Source organism: Chiloscyllium plagiosum, unplaced genomic scaffold (genome assembly GCF_037043375.1).
Source record: "Chiloscyllium plagiosum isolate Xiang-an unplaced genomic scaffold, Cpla_swu_hap1 HiC_scaffold_13, whole genome shotgun sequence".
NCBI lineage: Eukaryota > Metazoa > Chordata > Chondrichthyes > Orectolobiformes > Hemiscylliidae > Chiloscyllium > Chiloscyllium plagiosum.
This window is the reverse complement of record NW_028270151.1, coordinates 40980965-40999298: the sequence shown is the minus strand read 5'-3', so window position 1 is coordinate 40999298 and position 18334 is coordinate 40980965. Positions and strand designations below refer to the sequence as shown.

Here is an 18334-nt window from a genome sequence, read left to right as displayed (position 1 = left end):
AAACCCGGACGCCGTCCCCGCCCACCACGGACAACCAATCGCGTCTCCGGCTCTCGCACAAGAGGGCGTGGCCATTTCCGTGACCAATCGCCGCCTCAGGCCGCACACCGAGCCGATCGTCAGAAGGATTAGCCAATCAGGGCCGATCAGTGTTCCAGGCAGCGAATCAACAGCTCGTGTATTTCTCAAAAAGGCAGAATGATGGACGTGCTCTTTTAAAATGGACGCCCTGAGCGCCAAGTAAACCGTCGTTTGTTTAAAACTACCTTCTGATTGCTTCTGTTATGTGCATATGTACATATAGAAAGATTATTTTCAGTGTACTCTCCGGTTGCTTGCAGGATTAGGATTTTATGAGACAGTGAATTTGGTGTCACTCTGGCGTGTTCTTGAATCGCTGAATTAAAATGGCTCTTTTCTGGAGGAGGAGTGAGAGGCTGAAGCCTTGCTTGAGTGACACTAGACCAACTTTTGAGACTTACTGTATATTTGTTAAAAATATTTCACTTTCACTCAATAGCTTAATTAGGGTGGTCAAGTTGAACATTGGGGTAAAGTAGTTAAGAGTATCTTTTTGTTTCTTCGCCGTCAAACCCCAGATGTATTATAAGTCTACAGCTTCACCTACAAAACTATGAATGTTGTATGGCTGACACATGTCCCAAGCAGACCTGCAAGATTAGAAACTCCTGTGGTACAGGAAATAGTAAGCCTAACTAGGGACCTTTGGGGAGGGTGATGTGTGTATGGAATGAGCTGCCAGAAGAAGTGGTGGAGGCTAGTACAATTACAGCATTTAAAAGGTATCTAGATGGGTTCATGATTAGGAAAACCTTGGCTGGCATAGTGGCACAGTGGTTAGCACTGCTGCCTCACAGTGCCAGAGACCCAGATTCAATTCCTGCTTCAGGCTGTGTGGAGTTTGCACATTCTCCCCGTATCAGCGTGGGTTTCCTCCGGATGCTCTGGCTTCCTCCCACATTCCAAAAATGTGCAGGTTAGGTGATTTGGCCATGCTACATTGCCCTTAGTGTTATGGAGGGTCGGTGTGGACTTGTTGGGCCGAAGGGCCTGTTATCTAGCTTTATCTATCTAACTTAGAGTGATATGGGCTAATGCGACCAGATTAAGATATCTGGTTGACATAGATGAGTTGGACTGAAGAGTCTGTTTCTTGTCAACTCTGTGACTGTATAACTGAATATCAGCAATCGTTTTGTGCCGGCAGGAATCTAAATACACCTTAGGTTGTTGCCTCAAAGGTTATGTTTTAATGTTAGTGTCAGGTGATGAGACATCTCGAGGAGAGAAGGGGTAAGGTGTAAATGATAGGTGGGGAAGGAGAGAGAAGAACAGTTGGATAGACAAAAGACTCAATAATGATCTGGCTGGGAGGGTGAATAGCTGTTAATGGAGACTGTTAGTGGTTAACAATAGGTAGTGTGTAATGGCAGACTATGTGATAACAAGTCCTGATGAAGAGCTTACGCTCAAAACTTCGATCCTCCGGCTCTTTAGATGCTGTCTGACTGGCTGTGCTTTTCCAGTACTACACTTTTTGACTCTGATCTCCAGCATTCTCATTTTCTCCTGTGTGATAACATGGCCTGGTGCGTGTGGTAGGGGGCGAGGACATGGGGTAAATTCAAGCCCAAAAATTATTGAACTCTATATTGATTCCAGAATGTTGCAGGGTCTGTAAGCAGAAAATGAAGTGCTGTTCTTCCAGCTTGCACTTAGCTTTGCTGGAGCAGTGCAGCAAGCCTGAGGTATGGTTGGCAAGGGGACAGGGTAATGTTAAAGTGGCAGGCAACTGGAAGCTCAGGGTCTTTTTTTTTTTGTTTTGCAGGCAGTATGTAGATGTTATGCAAAGCAGTCACCTAGTCTATGCTTCTCTTCTTTAATGTAAAGGACACCATGTTGTGAGCAGTGAATGCAGTAAACTAGATTGTGAGAAGTACAGATGAAGTGCTGCTTCACCTGGAAAGTATAATTGGGCCCCTGGATACTGAGGAGGGAAGTAGGTAAATGGGCAGGTATTACACCTTCAGCAGTTGCAGGGGAAGGTTCCGTGGGACTGTAGGGTGGGTGTTGGGAGTGAAGGAAGAGTGCACCAGGATGTCCTGGAGAGAATGGTACTTGTGTAAAGTGGACAAGGGAAGGGAGGGGAATATGTGTTTGGAGGTGGTGGAAGTAGCAGCTGATGATCTTTTGGCTATGGATGCTGATGGTTAGATATTGGATTATAGATTCCCTACAGCGTGGAAACAGGCCCTTCGGCGCAACCAGTCCACACCAACCCTCCAAAGAGTAACCCACCCAGACCAATTTCCCTCTGACTAATGCACCTAACACTATGGGCAATTTAGCATGGCCAGTTCACCTGACCTGCACATCTTTGTGACTGTGGGAGGAGACAGTTACTCTCAGGAATGTCCCTTTTCAATGAGCCAGGATAGGGATGTAACATTTAGTCAAGATTCACTTTGAGCAGTTCTGTGCTCGGTAGTCTGTACCTGTGGGTGCACAATGAGACACACAGCTACTACATGAAGCACTACCAACCTGGTAGAAAAATGTGCTTTGGTCTCCTTGAAGCTTGCTGGTCTCCAGTTTGTCTTTGAATGAGTGTTACAGACTGGCAATTTCAATGTCCAGGAATTCAGAACATGCTGAGGAATATGCTAAAGCTTGGCATAGCTGTCCTAGATGTGCAGTGGTGAAAGGCCTTTCAGCCATCATATACCAGGGGACTGGAAACTGTAGAACCCCACAGCCTTTGTATCTTCAAATGCACGTTGCAAATGAAAAGTTTTGAATATATTTTGAGGCACCTTGGAGTGGGAAGTAATATAGAGAAAAATCTATCGTACTTTGCATAATTTGCAATTTGAAATGTTTTGCCCTCTGCCTGAATAACTGACATACATTTCTTAAATGTAAAGTCTGCAGTTGGATTGACTGGAAAGTACTGTTTGGAGTCAAGTTGAATTTTAATTCAAATTCTGTAAGATTCAAGTTGAAATGTTTTGCATTGTTTTTGCAAATTTTATGAATAAAATATATATTTGGAACAAATGTGTCCCAGGCAATGAAGGTGCTCCAGTCAAACCCCCCTGTACATGAGTGACATCACCATCAGTGGTTCTGCTGTCTGACTAATTAGCATTTATGACTAGTTCCAAGGGGCCTTATGAGCCAAGGTGAAATGAGTCAATGTTCTTTGGGAAATGGATTGACCAATCCTCAGTCTGCTTCACAATCTGGTCATATTAACAGGAAGTGCTGAAGATATAGTTTTGGAGGAGGCTTGGATGTTTACTAAACTTGGAGTAAGTAACCAAGGTGAGATTGAAAACTGAATATGTGGAAGTAATGCTTTCTCTTTATTTCAATTAAGAATCAGGTCAGTGGGTGCTAGATGGTTAGTATCACTGTATGTGGCACAGACCTGGCCCATTGTTTGTCCATATGCTGTGGTAATTGCCTGAACCATTTTCTGCTTTACTTGGAATTTAAAATAAGCCCTATTTGCAGGGTTATGACATACAAACTTGTAAATAAAACAGGAAAAAATGTATCCAACATTGCTTGTATTCTTATAGTTTTTTTGTAGCATGTGTATGGCCCCTCGGTACGCAAACACCCGACATCACTGTGCTGACATTCTGGTGTGAAGAGAAAATGAGGTCTGCAGATGCTGGAGATCAGAGATGGAAATGTGTTGCTGGAGAAGCACAGCAGGTCAGGCAGCATCTAGGGAACAGGAGAATCGACGTTTCGGGCATTAGCCCTTCTTCCTGAAGAAGGGCTAATGCCCGAAACGTCGATTCTCCTGTTCCCTAGATGCTGCCTGACATTCTGGTGTCCCTTGTGATCCTAAGAATGGGTCTGGTCACAACGTCACTCCATATAGTTAGACTGTGCCATACCAGCTGTCCCTTGTAGAGAAACCTGTGTGGAAACCGCTTTTCACCGCAGGTCTACTAAGCATCATTAGCATTAGCGCAATATCCAGAAAAAGGTCAGAAGTCACATGACATCAGGTTTTAGTCCAACAGGTACATTTCAAATCACAAGCTTTTGGAGCACTGCTCTTTCGTCAGGTAACATCAATACTAGCACCTCTACATCATGTTGAAAAAGGAGAGGGTGGGTCCTATCAAAGTTGAAACTTTATTGCTGGAACAGCGCAGCAGGTCAGGCAGCATCCAGGGAACAGGAGATTCGACGTTTCGGGCACAGGCCCTTCTTCAGGAATGAGCAGAGAGTGTTCAGCAGGAGAAGATAAAAGGTAGGGAGGAGGGACTTGGAGGAGGGGCGTTGGAAATGTGATAGGTGGAAAGAGGTCAAGGTGAGGGTGATAGGTCGGAGTAGGGTGGAGGCGGAGAGGTCAAGAAGAAGACTGCAGGTCAGGAAGGCGGTGCCGGGCTGGAGGGATTCGGCTGAGACAAGGTGGGGGGAGGGGGGATGAAGAAACTGGTGAAGTCCAAGTTCATTTCCTGTGGTTGGAGGGTTCCCAGTCGGAAGATAAGACGCTCCTCCTCCGACCGTCGCGTTGTTGTGGTTTGGCGGTGGATGAGTCCAATGACCTGCATATCCTCGGTGGAGTGGGAGGGGGAGTTGAAATGCTGTGCTACAGGGTGATTGGGTTGGTTCGTCCGGGTGGCCCAGAGGTGCTCTCTGAATCGCTCCGCAAGTAGGCGGCCTGTCTCCCCAATATAGAGGAGGCCACACCGGCTGCAGCGGATGCAGTAGATAATGTGGGTGGAGGTGCAGGTGAATCTGTGGCGGATATGGAAGTTTCCTTTGGGGCCTTGGAGAGAAGTGAGGGGGGAGGTGTGGGCGCAAGTGTTGCACCTCCTGCGGTTGCAAGGGAAGGTGCCGGGAGTGGAGGTTGGGTTGGTGGGGGGTATGGATCTGACAAGGGAGTCGCGGAGGGAGTGGTCTCTACGGAAAGCTGATAGAGGAGGGGAGGGAAATATATCCTTGGTGGTGGGGTCCGTTTGGAGGTGGCGGAAGTGACGGCGGATGATGCGCTGTACATGGAGATTGGTGGGGTGGTAGGTGAGGACCAGTGGGGTTCTGTCCTGGTGGCGGTTGGAGGGGCGGGGCTCAAGGGCGGAGGAGCGGGAAGTGGAGGAGATGCGGTGGAGGGCATCGTCGATCACGTCGGGGGGGAAATTGCGGTCCTTGAAGAAGGAGGCCGTCTGTGTTGTGCGTATTTTGAACTGTTCCGCCACCTCCAAACGGACCCCACCACCAAGGATATATTTCCCTCCCCTCCTCTATCAGCTTTCCGTAGAGACCACTCCCTCCGCGACTCCCTTGTCAGATCCATACCCCCCACCAACCCAACCTCCACTCCCGGCACCTTCCCTTGCAACCGCAGGAGGTGCAACACTTGCGCCCACACCTCCCCCCTCACTTCTCTCCAAGGCCCCAAAGGAAACTTCCATATCCGCCACAGATTCACCTGCACCTCCACCCACATTATCTACTGCATCCGCTGCAGCCGGTGTGGCCTCCTCTATATTGGGGAGACAGGCCGCCTACTTGCGGAGCGATTCAGAGAGCACCTCTGGGCCACCCGGACGAACCAACCCAATCACCCTGTAGCACAGCATTTCAACTCCCCCTCCCACTCCACCGAGGATATGCAGGTCATTGGACTCATCCACCGCCAAACCACAACAACGCGACGGTCGGAGGAGGAGCGTCTTATCTTCCGACTGGGAACCCTCCAACCACAGGAAATGAACTTGGACTTCACCAGTTTCTTCATCCCCCCTCCCCCCACCTTGTCTCAGCCGAATCCCTCCAGCCCGGCACCGCCTTCCTGACCTGCAGTCTTCTTCTTGACCTCTCCGCCTCCACCCTACTCCGACCTATCACCCTCACCTTGACCTCTTTCCACCTATCACATTTCCAACGCCCCTCCTCCAAGTCCCTCCTCCCTACCTTTTATCTTCTCCTGCTGAACACTCTCTGCTCATTCCTGAAGAAGGGCATGTGCCCGAAACGTCGAATCTTCTGTTCCCTAGATGCTGCCTGACCTGCTGTGCTGTTCCAGCAATAAAGTTTCAGCTTTGATCTCCAGCGTCTGCAGACCTCACTTTCTCCCCCAACAGGATAGGTAAGCCTTCTTTCAGCTTGTTTTGTTTCTGCATGCAGAAATCTACTGTGTACTGTTTGAAAAAAGCTCTTGAAATATGAGCTAATAATTAGTTGATGGAATTTGATAGCTAGTAGTCCATATTTTAGACCACAACATCCTACAAGCATCTGACAGTCCTGTGTAGCACTTCCTCACCATTGATATCTCTAAGTGATGCTTAGGTTGAAAAATGTTAATTGCTCTCAAATATTGACATAGAAAAATTATCAATTATTATGTAATAAATGTTCCCATTAATATGGGAATGAGAACAGAAATAATGATTATTTTAATAATTTAATTGGAGCACAATTGAGTAGCAGTGGTATAAACACAGACTTTTATGTTTAAGTCAGGTATTCAGCTGGCATGGAATATGAAATGTGTCCCATCAATACAGACAGTTGTGCTGGGCTGATTAAGTTAAGGTTGGAATTGATAGAATTATATTGTTTTGAGGTTGATTGTAAAAATTGCAGAACTTTCCAACCCAAAAGTCTAGTTTCATGGGCATTATATCTTTTCTTCAAATTGGATTTGCTTTGTTGCACAAACTAAGTTGAACAGATTACGTTCAACTTGAGTTATTGATCGACAAACTAGCACACTTAGTAAAGCAACTCCTTGATTATTCTACATTCTGGGACATGAAAGGGAAATCATATCTGACTAAGTTTTTTTTGAGAAAATGTCAACCAGAATGGATAGACAGAGCCAGTATATGTGAGTATTTGGACTTCAAGGAGGTGTTTGACAAGATATTTCACAAAAGGTTAAGTCATAAAAGGGGATCCCATTGTATTGGCTAAGATATTGTCTGTCCCCATAGTCTTACTGGACCAAAGGGGCTGCTCTCTCATTAGAGAGAAGTGACTGGTGGTGATTTAACCTGACAGCCACCAGACCTTGGGTGAGGGAAGAGGTTGAGAAGGAGAGTACTTCATGGTAATCTCAAACCAGTGATGGGAATTGAACCCACATTGTTGGTGTCACATAGCATAGCACTGCAAACCACCAACCCAGCCAGCTGAGTGAAACTAATTCCCATTGGCTTGGCTAAAGAATTGGTTAATGGGCAATAAACAGTGAGTCGGGAGTTGGCAACCTGTAACCAGTCGGGTTCTACAGGGTTTAGTGCTGGGACAGCAAGTATTTACAATGTATGTTAATGACTTCGAGGAAAGCAAAATTACTGAGCCAAATTTGCAGACAACACAAAAATAGGTGGAAAGGCAAATTGTGAAGGAGTTACAAATGGTTTACAGAGGAACCTCGATTATCTGAATGAGAAGGGTGGGCACTATTGATTAATTTGATTCAATGCCTTTCCTCTGGGGCTCGGAATTTTCTGTTAAGTCTGCTCCTCGTTCAGGGGACTAGGCAGCAGAACATCGCGCGTAAGCCTCCACCCCCCAAACACTGGCCACACGCCCGGCCCCTGCCCCCACCCTATCCAACGCCCCCACCCTATCCAACACCACCTCCCCATTTGCCCCAACCCTGCCCAACACCGCCCCTCATCTGCCGGCAACCCATCCCCTGTCCGTGCCCCAGCCCTGTCCAAGCCGCACCAGTCTCCCCATCCAACCCCGTCCATGCCCCGCCCCCTCGTGCACCTCCGCCACTTGTGCACTCCCGGCCACCACTGCCCCTTCTCCAGGGCAGATGGACTGTACACTGCTGCTGCCTTTTTGGGGGTGGTGGGGGCGGTGAGTCTCCAAATAGCGCGTACATACAATTTCTTACTGCACAGGACAATGTTAGAGAGATTACCTGGGGAAGGGGGATGGGGTGTAGGGTACATCCCTGCATAGAACTCCAGGGAAAATGTAGGGGGAGAGAGAGGGTGGGAGGTCAGTCATTTGGAGACGGTGCCTGGGCTCCCATCGATGTCCAGGACTGTTTTGGGCAGCATTTCAGTTGCCGAGTTCACTTTTAGTCACTAAACAAAAGACGCGATCAATGTTGGAAACACATCTTTGATGTAATGTTTCCATCAGGACCTTGAGATCTTCTTTGGATAAAAGAGGTTCCCCTGTATAGAGAGATATCGATAGATTAAGTGGACAAAAAGTTGGCAAATGAAGTATAATGAGGGGAAATGTGAAGTTGTTCATTTTGGATGGGAGAACAAAAGACCAGTTCTGTTTAAATGGAGAAAATGCAACACAAAGGGATTTTTATACAAGTACAGAAAGCTAGCATAGAGGTACAACAAATATTTGGGAAGACAAGAATGTTGACCCTTATTAGTAACATGTTATTTTAATGATAGTTTACAGCACTGTCTACATCAATGTCACACGTGCAGAATAGTAAACATGGCAAATACATTGAATGTGGTTGTCAATAGGCCTGGGGCTGTGGGGTTACACTGAAACATTGACTTCTCCATCTTCTGATGCTGCCTGGCTTGCTGTGTTGTACCAGTCTCCTGCCTGGCTGTTTTCCCTGGAACGTTGGAGGCTGAGGAGTGACCTTGTAGTACTTTATAAAATCATGAGGGGCATGGATAGAGTAAATAGACAAGGTCTTGTCCATGGGTTGGCGGTGTCCAGAATGAGACAGCATAGGTTTAGGGTGAGAGGGGAAAGATTTAAAAGGGACCTAAAGAGTGACTTTTTTCATGCAGAAGGTGCTGCTTGTATGGAATGAGCTGCCAGAGGAAGTAGTGGAGGCTGGTACAATTACAGCATTTAAAAGGGATCCGAACAGGTAAATGAATCAGAAGGGTTTAGAGGGATATGGGCTTGCAAATGGGACTAGATTAATTTAGGATATGTGGTCAGCATGGACAAGTTGGACTCAAGGGTCTGTTTCCATACTGTACATCTCTATGACTCTAGATGGAGCAGCTCCAAGCTGCTGATTGTTTACCAGGTGCACAAAGCATTTTAAATAAAGCACCGCACAGTGATCCTGGCAGTGGGGTTACTATTGCTTACAAGGAGTGAGAGAATTGGATAGCATCAGCCAAACAGAGAACCAAAGGAGTATGGCACCTAGTTAATGAGTTGCATTTAGGATGATAATGTGGAAAACCTTCCATGAAACTTGACACAAATGACACCTAACCAATTTCAGATAAGATTCAGACCAATTACCTACATAAAGGAAATATAGATACGACAGATAAATTCATAGGTGATACAATAAATTCTGGGTAATCCAAGATGGAGAATGGGAAAAATTTCTGGCTGTCACAAGCTGTTCCTTTTTTTTGTGGTATTTTCGGTGTTGGAGTTGATGTCCTCAAATTCCAGGAGCAGCAATTACTGTTTTTAATGTTGTTGCATTGTTTTGGAAATTTGCAGGAAAAAAAGTCAAAACAACAGCACTTTTAAAAGGGAGAGGAACAGACAAAAGCAGCAAATGGTCAAGCAGTGCAAGAAAGAAAGAGAAAGAAATCCACACTGCTCCCTGACAGAGCAGCGAACCTGCACAATTACTGCCTTTGCTGTTTTGAATTCATGTATTGCTGGACATCGGAGTGCGTCTGGGAAAATTAACAAACTGTGAAATTCACAATGAGCTTGGAGGAATCTGTGTGGGAGAGGTCACAGCACAAAAACAACAGGTAAGTGAATATTTTTAAATGTGGCCTGACAATGAGTCTGCAGTAGTAAGTAGAGTGGGTTCTTTCTTGATTATATTTTATTAAGATATGTTTCTTGATTAAACTTAAAAAATATAAGTATTAAGTTAGCCTGGATCTGTGCTATTTTCTGTGTCTGTAGATTGGAAGAAGCAAAAATGGCCTTTAGTAGAGTGATGTGGGAGTTTAGGGAGAGTTTGCGTGTGACTGAGGATTATAGCTGCAATAAATGCTGTCTGTTGCGAATCCTGTCAGATCAAATGGATCGGTTGGAGAGACAGTTAGAGCAATGAGCAATTTACAAGAGCAAGGGGATGTGATGGATGGCAGTTATAGAAGGGAAAAAAATGTTGCAGCTACAGTCACATAGATAGGTTAACTCCAGGAATAGTAAGAGAGGTAGGCAGGTGGTGCAGGAGTTTTCTGTGGCTATCCCCATTTCAAACAAGTATGCTGTTTTGGAAAATGTGATGGATTCTCAGTGGAATGTAGCAAGAACCGCCAAATTTCTGGTATTGAGACTGGCTGGAATGGTTGGAATCTCAGGTTTCAAGAGATCAATTGTGTTAGGGGACTCTTGAGTCCGAGGTACAGACAGATGTTTCTGTGGCCAGCAATGAAAATCAGAATGGTGTGTTGCCTCCCTGGTGCCAGGATCAAGGATGTCTCAGAGAGGGTGCAGAATGTTCTGAAGGGGGAGAGGGAACAGCAGGAAGTTATTGTACACATTGGAACCAATGACATAGGAAGGAAAAAGGATGAGATTCTGAAGGGAGAGTATAGAGAGTTAGGCAGGAATTTAAAAAGGAGGTCCTTGAGAGTAGTAATATCCAGATTACTCCTGGTGCTGCAAGCTAGTGAGGGTAGGAATAGGAGGATAGAGCATATTAACACATGGCTGAGGAGCTGGTATATGGGAGAAGGATTCACATTTTTGGATCATTGGAATTTCTTCTGGAGTAGAAGTGACCTGTACAAGAAGGACGGATTGCACCTGAATTGGAAGGGGATTAATCTTACTGGCAGGGAGATTTGCTAGAGCTGCTCAGAAGGATTTAAGCTACTAAAGTGGGGGTGGGACCCAGGGAGATAGTGAAGAAAGAGATAAATCTGAGACTGGTACAGTTGAGAAGAGAGTCACACAGTCAGGGCAGGCAGGGACAAAGCAGAGAACAAGGTAGGACTGATAAATTAAACTGCATTTTTGGCACTTTTGATAAGGGATATCATTACACCTGTTGAGCTGAAAATGTGTTGCTGGAAAAGCGCAGCAGGTCAGGCAGCATCCAGGGAACAGGAGAATCGACTTCTTCAGGTAGGGCTTATGCCCGAAATGTCGATTCTCCTGTTCCCTGGATGCTGCCTAACCTGCTGCGCTTTTCCAGCAACACATTTTCAGCTCTGATCTCCAGCATCTGCAGTCCTCACTTTCTCTATCATTACAGCTGTACTGAGGGAGGATATTCCTGGAAATATATCCAGGGAAGTTATTTGGGTCGAACTGAGAAATAAGAAAGGAATGATCACCTTATTGGGATTGTATTATAGACACCCTAATAGTCAGTGTGAAATTGAGAAACAAATTGTAGGGAGATCTCAGTTATCTGTAAGATATGGCACGGTGGCTCAGTGGTTAGCACTGCTGCCTCACAGCGCAGAGACCTGGGTTCGATTCCAGCCTTGGGTGACTGTCTGTGTGGAGTTTGCACATTCTCCCCATGTCTGTATGAGTTTGCTCCGGGTACTCTGGCTTCCTCCCACAATCCCAAGATGTACAGGTCAGGTAAATTGGCCATGCTAAATTGCCCCTAGTGTTCAGAGGTGTGTAGGTTAGGTGCATTAGTCAGGGGAAGTGTAAAGTAATAGGGCAGGAGAATGGGTCTGGGTGGGTTACACTTCGGAGGGTCAGTCTGGACTTTTTAAAAAGTAGGTGGCACGGTGGCACAGTGGTTAGCACTGCTGCCTCACAGCGCCAGAGACCTGGGTTCAATTTCCATCTCAGGCGACTGTATGTGTGGAGTTTGCACATTCTCCCCGTGTCTGCATGGGTTTCCTCCGGGTGCTCCGGTTTCCTCCCACAGTCCAAAAATGTGCAGGTTAGGTGAATTGGCCATGCTAAATTGCCTGTAGTGTTAGGTGAAGGGGTCAATGTAGGGGAATGGGTCTGGGTGGGTTGCTCTTCAGAGGGTCGCTGTGGACTTGTTGGGCCGAAGGGCCTGTTTCCACACTGTAAGTAATCTAACCTAATCTAATAATATGGTGGTTATGGTAGGGGATTTTAACTTTCCAAACATAGACTGGGGCTGCCACGGTGTTAATGGTTTAGATGCAAAGGAATTTGTTGTATGTACAAAAAACTTTTCTGATTCAATATGTGGATGTACCTACTACAGAAGATGTAAAACTTGACCTACTCTTGGGAAATAAGGCAGGGCAGGTGACTGAGGTGTCGGTAGGGGAGCACTTTGGGCCAGCAACCATAATTCTATTCGTTTTAAAATAGTGATGGAAAGGGATAGACCAGATCTAAAAGTTGAAGTTCTAAATTGGAGGAAGGCTAATTTTGATGGTATTAGGCAAGAGCAGCAAGGAGGGGACATGAAAGGTCCTTAGTCGGTAGGATTAGGGAAAACCCTAAGGCTTTCTATAGGTATGTTAGGAATAAAAGAATGACTAGGGTAGGAATAGGTCCAGTCAAGGATAGTAGTGGGAAGTTGCGTGTGGAGGCGGAAGAGATTGGGGAGACACTGAATGAATACTTTTCTTCAGTATTTACTCAGGAACAGGGCATTGTCGTCGATGCGAATACTGAGTCACAAATAAGTAGAATGGATGGCTTTGAGATATGTAGAGAAGAGGTGTTGGAAATCCTGGAAAAGGTGAAAATAGATAAGTCCCCTGGGCCTGATGGCATTTATCCTAGGATTCTCTGGGAAGCAAGGGAGGAGATTGCAGAGCCATTGGCCTTGATTTTTATGTCCTCTTTGTCTACAGGAGTAGTGCCAGAAGACTGGAGGATAGCAAATGTGGTTCCCTTGTTCAAAAAGGGGAGTAGGGATAACCCTAGTAACTATAGGCCGGTGAGTCTCACTTCTGTTGTGGGCAAAGTCTTAGAGAGAATTGTAAGGGATAGGATTTATGCACATCTGGATAGGAATAATGTGATCAAGGATAGTCAGCATGGTTTTGTGAAGGGCAGGTCGTGCCTCACAAACCTTATTGAATTCTTTGAAAAGGTGACGAAGGAGGTTGATGAGGGGAAAGCGGTAGATGTGGTATATATGGATTTTAGTAAGGCGTTTGATAAGGTTCCCCATGGTAGGCTACTGCAGAAAATACGGAGATATGGCATTGAGGGTGAGTTGGAGGTTTGGATTAGGAATTGGCTGGATGGAAGAAGACAGAGGGTAGTAGTTGAAGGCCAAGATTCTTCATGGAGTGCCGTCACTAGCGGTGTTCCGCAAGGATCTGTTTTGGGACCATTGTTGTTTGTCATTTTTATAAATGACCTGGAAGAGGGGTTAGAAGGTTGGGTGAGCAAGTTTGCGGATGATACGAAAGTCGGAGGAGTTGTTGACAGTGAGGAAGGATGTGGCAGGTTACAGCAGGATATAGAGAAGCTGCAGAGCTGGGCAGAAAGGTGGCAAATGGAATTCAATGTAGCTAAGTGTGAGGTGATTCACTTTGGGAAGAATAACAAAAAGATGGGGTACTGGGCTAATGGTCGGATACTTGGTAGTGTGGATGAGCAGAGGGATCTTGGTGTCCATGTACACAGATCTCTGAAAGTTGCCACCCAGGTAAATAGTGCGGTGAGGAAGGCATATGGCGTACTGGCTTTTATTGGTAGAGGAATTGAGTTCCGGAGTCCTGAGGTCATGATGCAGTTGTATAAGACTCTGGTGCGGCCGCATCTGGAATATTGTGTGCAGTTTTGGTCGCCATACTATAGGAAGGATGTGGAGGCACTGGAACGGGTGCAGAGGAGGTTTACCAGGATGTTGCCTGGTATGGAAGGAAGATCGTATGAGGAAAGACTGAGACACTTGGGGCTGTTTTCATTAGAGAAAAGAAGGTTTAGGGGTGACTTGATTGAGGTGTACAAGATGATTAGGGGGTTAGATAGGGTTGACAGTGTGAACCTTTTCCCGCGTATGGAGTCGGGTATTACAAGGGGGCATAGCTTTAAATTAAGGGGGGGTAGATATAGGACTGAAGTTAGGGGTAGGTTCTTCACTCAGCGAGTCGTAAGTTCATGGAATGCCCTGCCAGTAGCAGTGGTGGACTCTCCCTCTTTATGGGCATTTAAGCGGGCATTGGATAGGTATATGGAGGATAGTGGGTTAGTATAGGTTAGGTGGGCTTGGATCGGCGCAACATCGAGGGCCAAAGGGCCTGTACTGCGCTGTATTCTTCTATGTTCTATGTTCTATGTTAAAATCTGACTGGGGGAAGATGTTCGCAGGTAAAGGGACGGCTGGAAAATGGGAAGCCTTCAGAAATGAGATAACGAGAGTCCAGAAAAATGTATTCCTGTTAGGATGAAAGGAAAGGTTGGTAGTTGTAGGGACTGTTGAATGACTAAAGAAATTGAGGGTTTGGTCAAGAAAAAGAAGGAAGCACATGTCAGGTATAGAGAAGATAGATTGAATGAATCCTTAGAATATAAAGTCAGCAGGAGTATACTGAAGAGGGAAATCAGGAGGGCAAAAAGGGGACATGAGATAGCTTTGGCAAATAGAGTTAAGGAGAGTTCAAAGGGTTTTTACAAATACATTCAGGACAAAAGGGTAACGAGGGAAAGAATAGTGCTCCTCAAAGATCAAGGTGACCTTTGTATGGAACCGCAGGAAACGGGGGAGATACTAAATGAGTACATTGCCTCAGTGTTTACTGTGGAAAAGGTCATGGAAGATATAGACTGTGTGGAAATAGATGGTGACATCTTGAAAAATGTCCATATTACAGAGGAGGAAGTGCTGGATGTCTTGAAACATGTAAAAGTGGATAAATCCCCAGGACCTGATCAGGTGTATCCCAGAAGTCTGTGGAAGCTGAGGAAGTGATTGCTGGGTGTCTTGTTGAGATATTTGTATCATTGATAGTCAGAGGTGAAGTGCCAGAAGACTGGAGGTTGGCCAATGTGGTGCCACTGTTTAGAAGGGTGGTAAGGACAAGCCAGGGAACTATAGACCAGTGCACCTGACATTGGTGATGGGCAAGTTGTTGGAGGGAATCCTGAGGGACAGGATGTGCATGTATTTGGAAAGGCAAGGGCTGATTAGGGGTAGTCAACATAGCTTTGTGTATGGGAAATCATGTCTCATAACTTGATTGAGTTTTTTGAAGAAGTGACAAAGAGGATTGATGAGGATAGAGCAGTGGATGTGATCTATATGGACTTCAGTAAGGCATTTGAAAAGTCTCCCAATGGGAGACTGGTTAGCAAGGTTAGATCTCATAGAATACAGGGACAACTAGCCATTTGGATACAGAACTGGCTCAAAGGTAGATGACAGAGGGTGGTGGTGGAGGGTTTCTTTTCAGACTGGGGACCTGTGACCAGTGGAGTGCCACAAGGATCGGTGATGGGTCCACTACGTTTTGTCATTAATATAAATGATTGGGATGTGAGCATAAAAGGGATAGTTAGTAAGTTTGCAGATGACACCAAAATTGGAGATGTAGTGGACAGCGAAGAAGGTTACCTCCGATTACAACAGGATCTTGATCAGATGGGCCAAAAGGCTGAGAAATGGCAGATAGGGTATAATTTAGATAATTGAAAGGTGCTGCATTTTGGGAAAGCAAATCTTAGCAGGACTTATACTCTTCATGGTAAGGTCTTAGGGAGTGTTGCTGAACAAAGAGACCTTGGAATGCAGGTTCATAGCTCCTTGAAAGTGGAGTTGCAGGTGGATAGAATAGTGAAGAAGGCATTTAGTATGCTTTCCTTTATTGGTCAGAGTATTGAGTACAGGAGTTGGGAGGTCATGTTGCAGCTGTACAGGACATTGATTAGGCCACTTTTGGAATATTGCGTGCAACTCTGGTTTCCTTCCTATTGGAAAGATGTTGTGAAACTGGAAAGGGTTCAGAAAAGATTTACATGGATGTTGCCAGGGTTGGAGGATTTGAGCTTTAGGGCGAAGTTGAATGGGCTCGGGCTGTTTTCCCTGGAACTTCGCAGGCTGAGGGGTGATCTCATAGCTGTTTATAAAATCATGAGGGGCATGGATAGAGTAAATAGGCAAAGTATTTTCCCTGGGGTGGGAAAGTCCAGAACTAGAGGGCATTGCTGCTATTGAGTGTTGATTGAGAGGGAAAGAAATAAGAGACATCAGGGGCAACATTTTCACACAGAGGTTGGTATGTGTATAGAATAGTGGTGATGATGAGTGATGGAGGTTAGTACAATTGCAACATTTAAAGGGCATCTGGATGGGTATATGATTAGGAAGGGTTTGGAGGGATATGGGCCGGGTGCTGGCAGGTGGGACAAGGTTGGGTTTGGGATATCTGGTAGGCATGGACGAGTTGGACCGAAGGTCTGTTTCCGTGCTGTACATCTCCAAGACTCTAATAATAGTTAGAAAGTATGTTGTGAACAAGACATATCAAGGCAGAGTTCTGAAGAAGGGTCACGGGACTGAAATGTTAAGTCTGCTTTCATTGCACAGTTGCTACCAGACCTGCTGAATTTCTCCAACAATTTCTGTTTTGTTTCAGAAAGATTGTTGTTAGGCAATGGAACAGTAGGTTATCAAATGCAGATGGGAATGTGGAATTCAAAACAGAAGCAAATCAGTGACAATCTTATTGAATGATAAAGCTGACTCAAGGGGCTGAATAGCTTTGATGTTAACATATTTTAATGGATGCATTTTAAAATGAAGAATTGTTGAGATGATTTATTGAATAGTTTTATTTGTTCCCTCGCAATACTGCTGTTCATTTTTGTTTTCTGTGTTCCAATAAACATAATTCATTAAATTGATAAAGATTTCAGTCGTAGCTCAACCAAAGTTTATCTAGCACGGCTTTGTGTATGTCTTCTATGGGTTGGTTAAGTTGCCCTGTTGATTTTGTCTCACAATCCACAGAGATGTGTTCACTACGGATTCACTGGAAAATCTTGTCCTGTAGCATTCCTGCCACTGACACTTTATTGCTGCCAACGTTTTCTGTGGAAAGTTTAACATGTACTTGAATCTTAACAAACCGGTTGCCAATTTTATAAGGGAATACTATGCATGAATCATGCATTCAATTTAATAATTTGTTAACTGCAGTTCAAATAAAAATAATAAGCATTGCTTTTGCACCTTGGCAGAAAATTCATGATATAAATTTTAGCTATTGTTATTAGCAAGTTTTTGTTCCACCTCTGCTCAACAGGCTTACTTAACAACAACTTACTTTTTTTTGTTTGTGGGATGTGGGCACTGCTGGCTGGTCAGCATTCTTTGTCTGCCCGTAGTTGCCCTTGAGAGGGTGCTGGTGAGCTACCTTGTTGAACTGATGCAGTCCACCTGCTGTGGTTGACCCACAATGCGTTAGGAAGGGAATTTCAGAATTTTGTTCCAGTGACTGTGAAGGTACGGCAATATATTTCCAAGTTAGAATGGTGAGTGGCTTGAATGGGAACTTGAAGTTGGTGGTGTTGCCATATGTCTGTTGCCCTTGACCTTCTAGTTGGAAGTAGTTGTCAGTTCAGAAGGCTGTCTGAGGACCTTAGTAATTTCTGCAGTACATCTTGCAGATGGACACACTGCTGCTATTGAATGTTGGTGGTCCAGGGAGTGAAAGTTTGTGGATGTAGTGCCGATCAAGTGGGTTGCTTTGTTTTGGATAGTGTCAAGCTTCTTGTAGTGTCGGGGCTGCACTCATCTTGGCAAGTGGGGAGTATTCCATTACACTCCTGACTTGTGTCTTGTAGACAGTGGATAGACTTTGGGGAATCAGGAGGTCAGTTATTTGTCACAGTATTCCTAGCCTCTGACCTGCTCTTGTAGCCAATGTTTATGTGGTAAGTCCAGTTGAATTTCTGGGCAATGATAGCCCAAGGATGTTGATAGTGGGGAATTCAGTGATGGTAACACCATTGAATGCTAAGTTGCGGTGGTTAGATTGTCTCTTGTTGGTGATGATCATGGCCTGACGTTTGTGTGGCATGGCTGTTACTTGCCACTTGTCAACCCAAGTCTGGATATTATATTGCCTTCAGTACATCATCTTAAAAGTATCTGACAGAACTCCAGCATGAGCCAACAAAGACATGGTAGACTGAGTGTTCCTTTTTGTTAGCTCCTTTATGGATGAGACTGGCAAAGCCAGAATTTATTGTCCAGCCCTAATTCCCTCAAGTTTCTCATAAATAGTGAGCCCATGATGTTAATTGTGTTGTATTGAAAAATGGCAATATGGTCAAGAGGAGATGGTTGAATTTTATTGTAGGTCATGCCCATTTGCTTGCACTTGTGTCTTGCACATGCTATTTACGACATATACTACAGGGCTTATTTGTTGTCACTTGCTGCTTGCATAGTTTCATCTGAAACATTTTGAACAACTACAGTCTG

At 45.1% G+C, this 18334-nt stretch overlaps 1 long non-coding RNA gene across 1 annotated transcript in view; it reads left to right on the top strand.

Moving 5' to 3' along the window:
• The first annotated feature begins 165 nt into the window (after nucleotides 1-165).
• The window catches only part of LOC148148304 (uncharacterized), a 76822-nt gene continuing 58653 nt past the window's right edge, over nucleotides 166-18334 (top strand). The window contains exons 1-2 of the long non-coding RNA XR_015759019.1: nucleotides 166-240; nucleotides 9472-9734. This is a non-coding gene — a long non-coding RNA (uncharacterized LOC148148304). The remainder of the gene's footprint in view (nucleotides 241-9471; nucleotides 9735-18334) is intronic.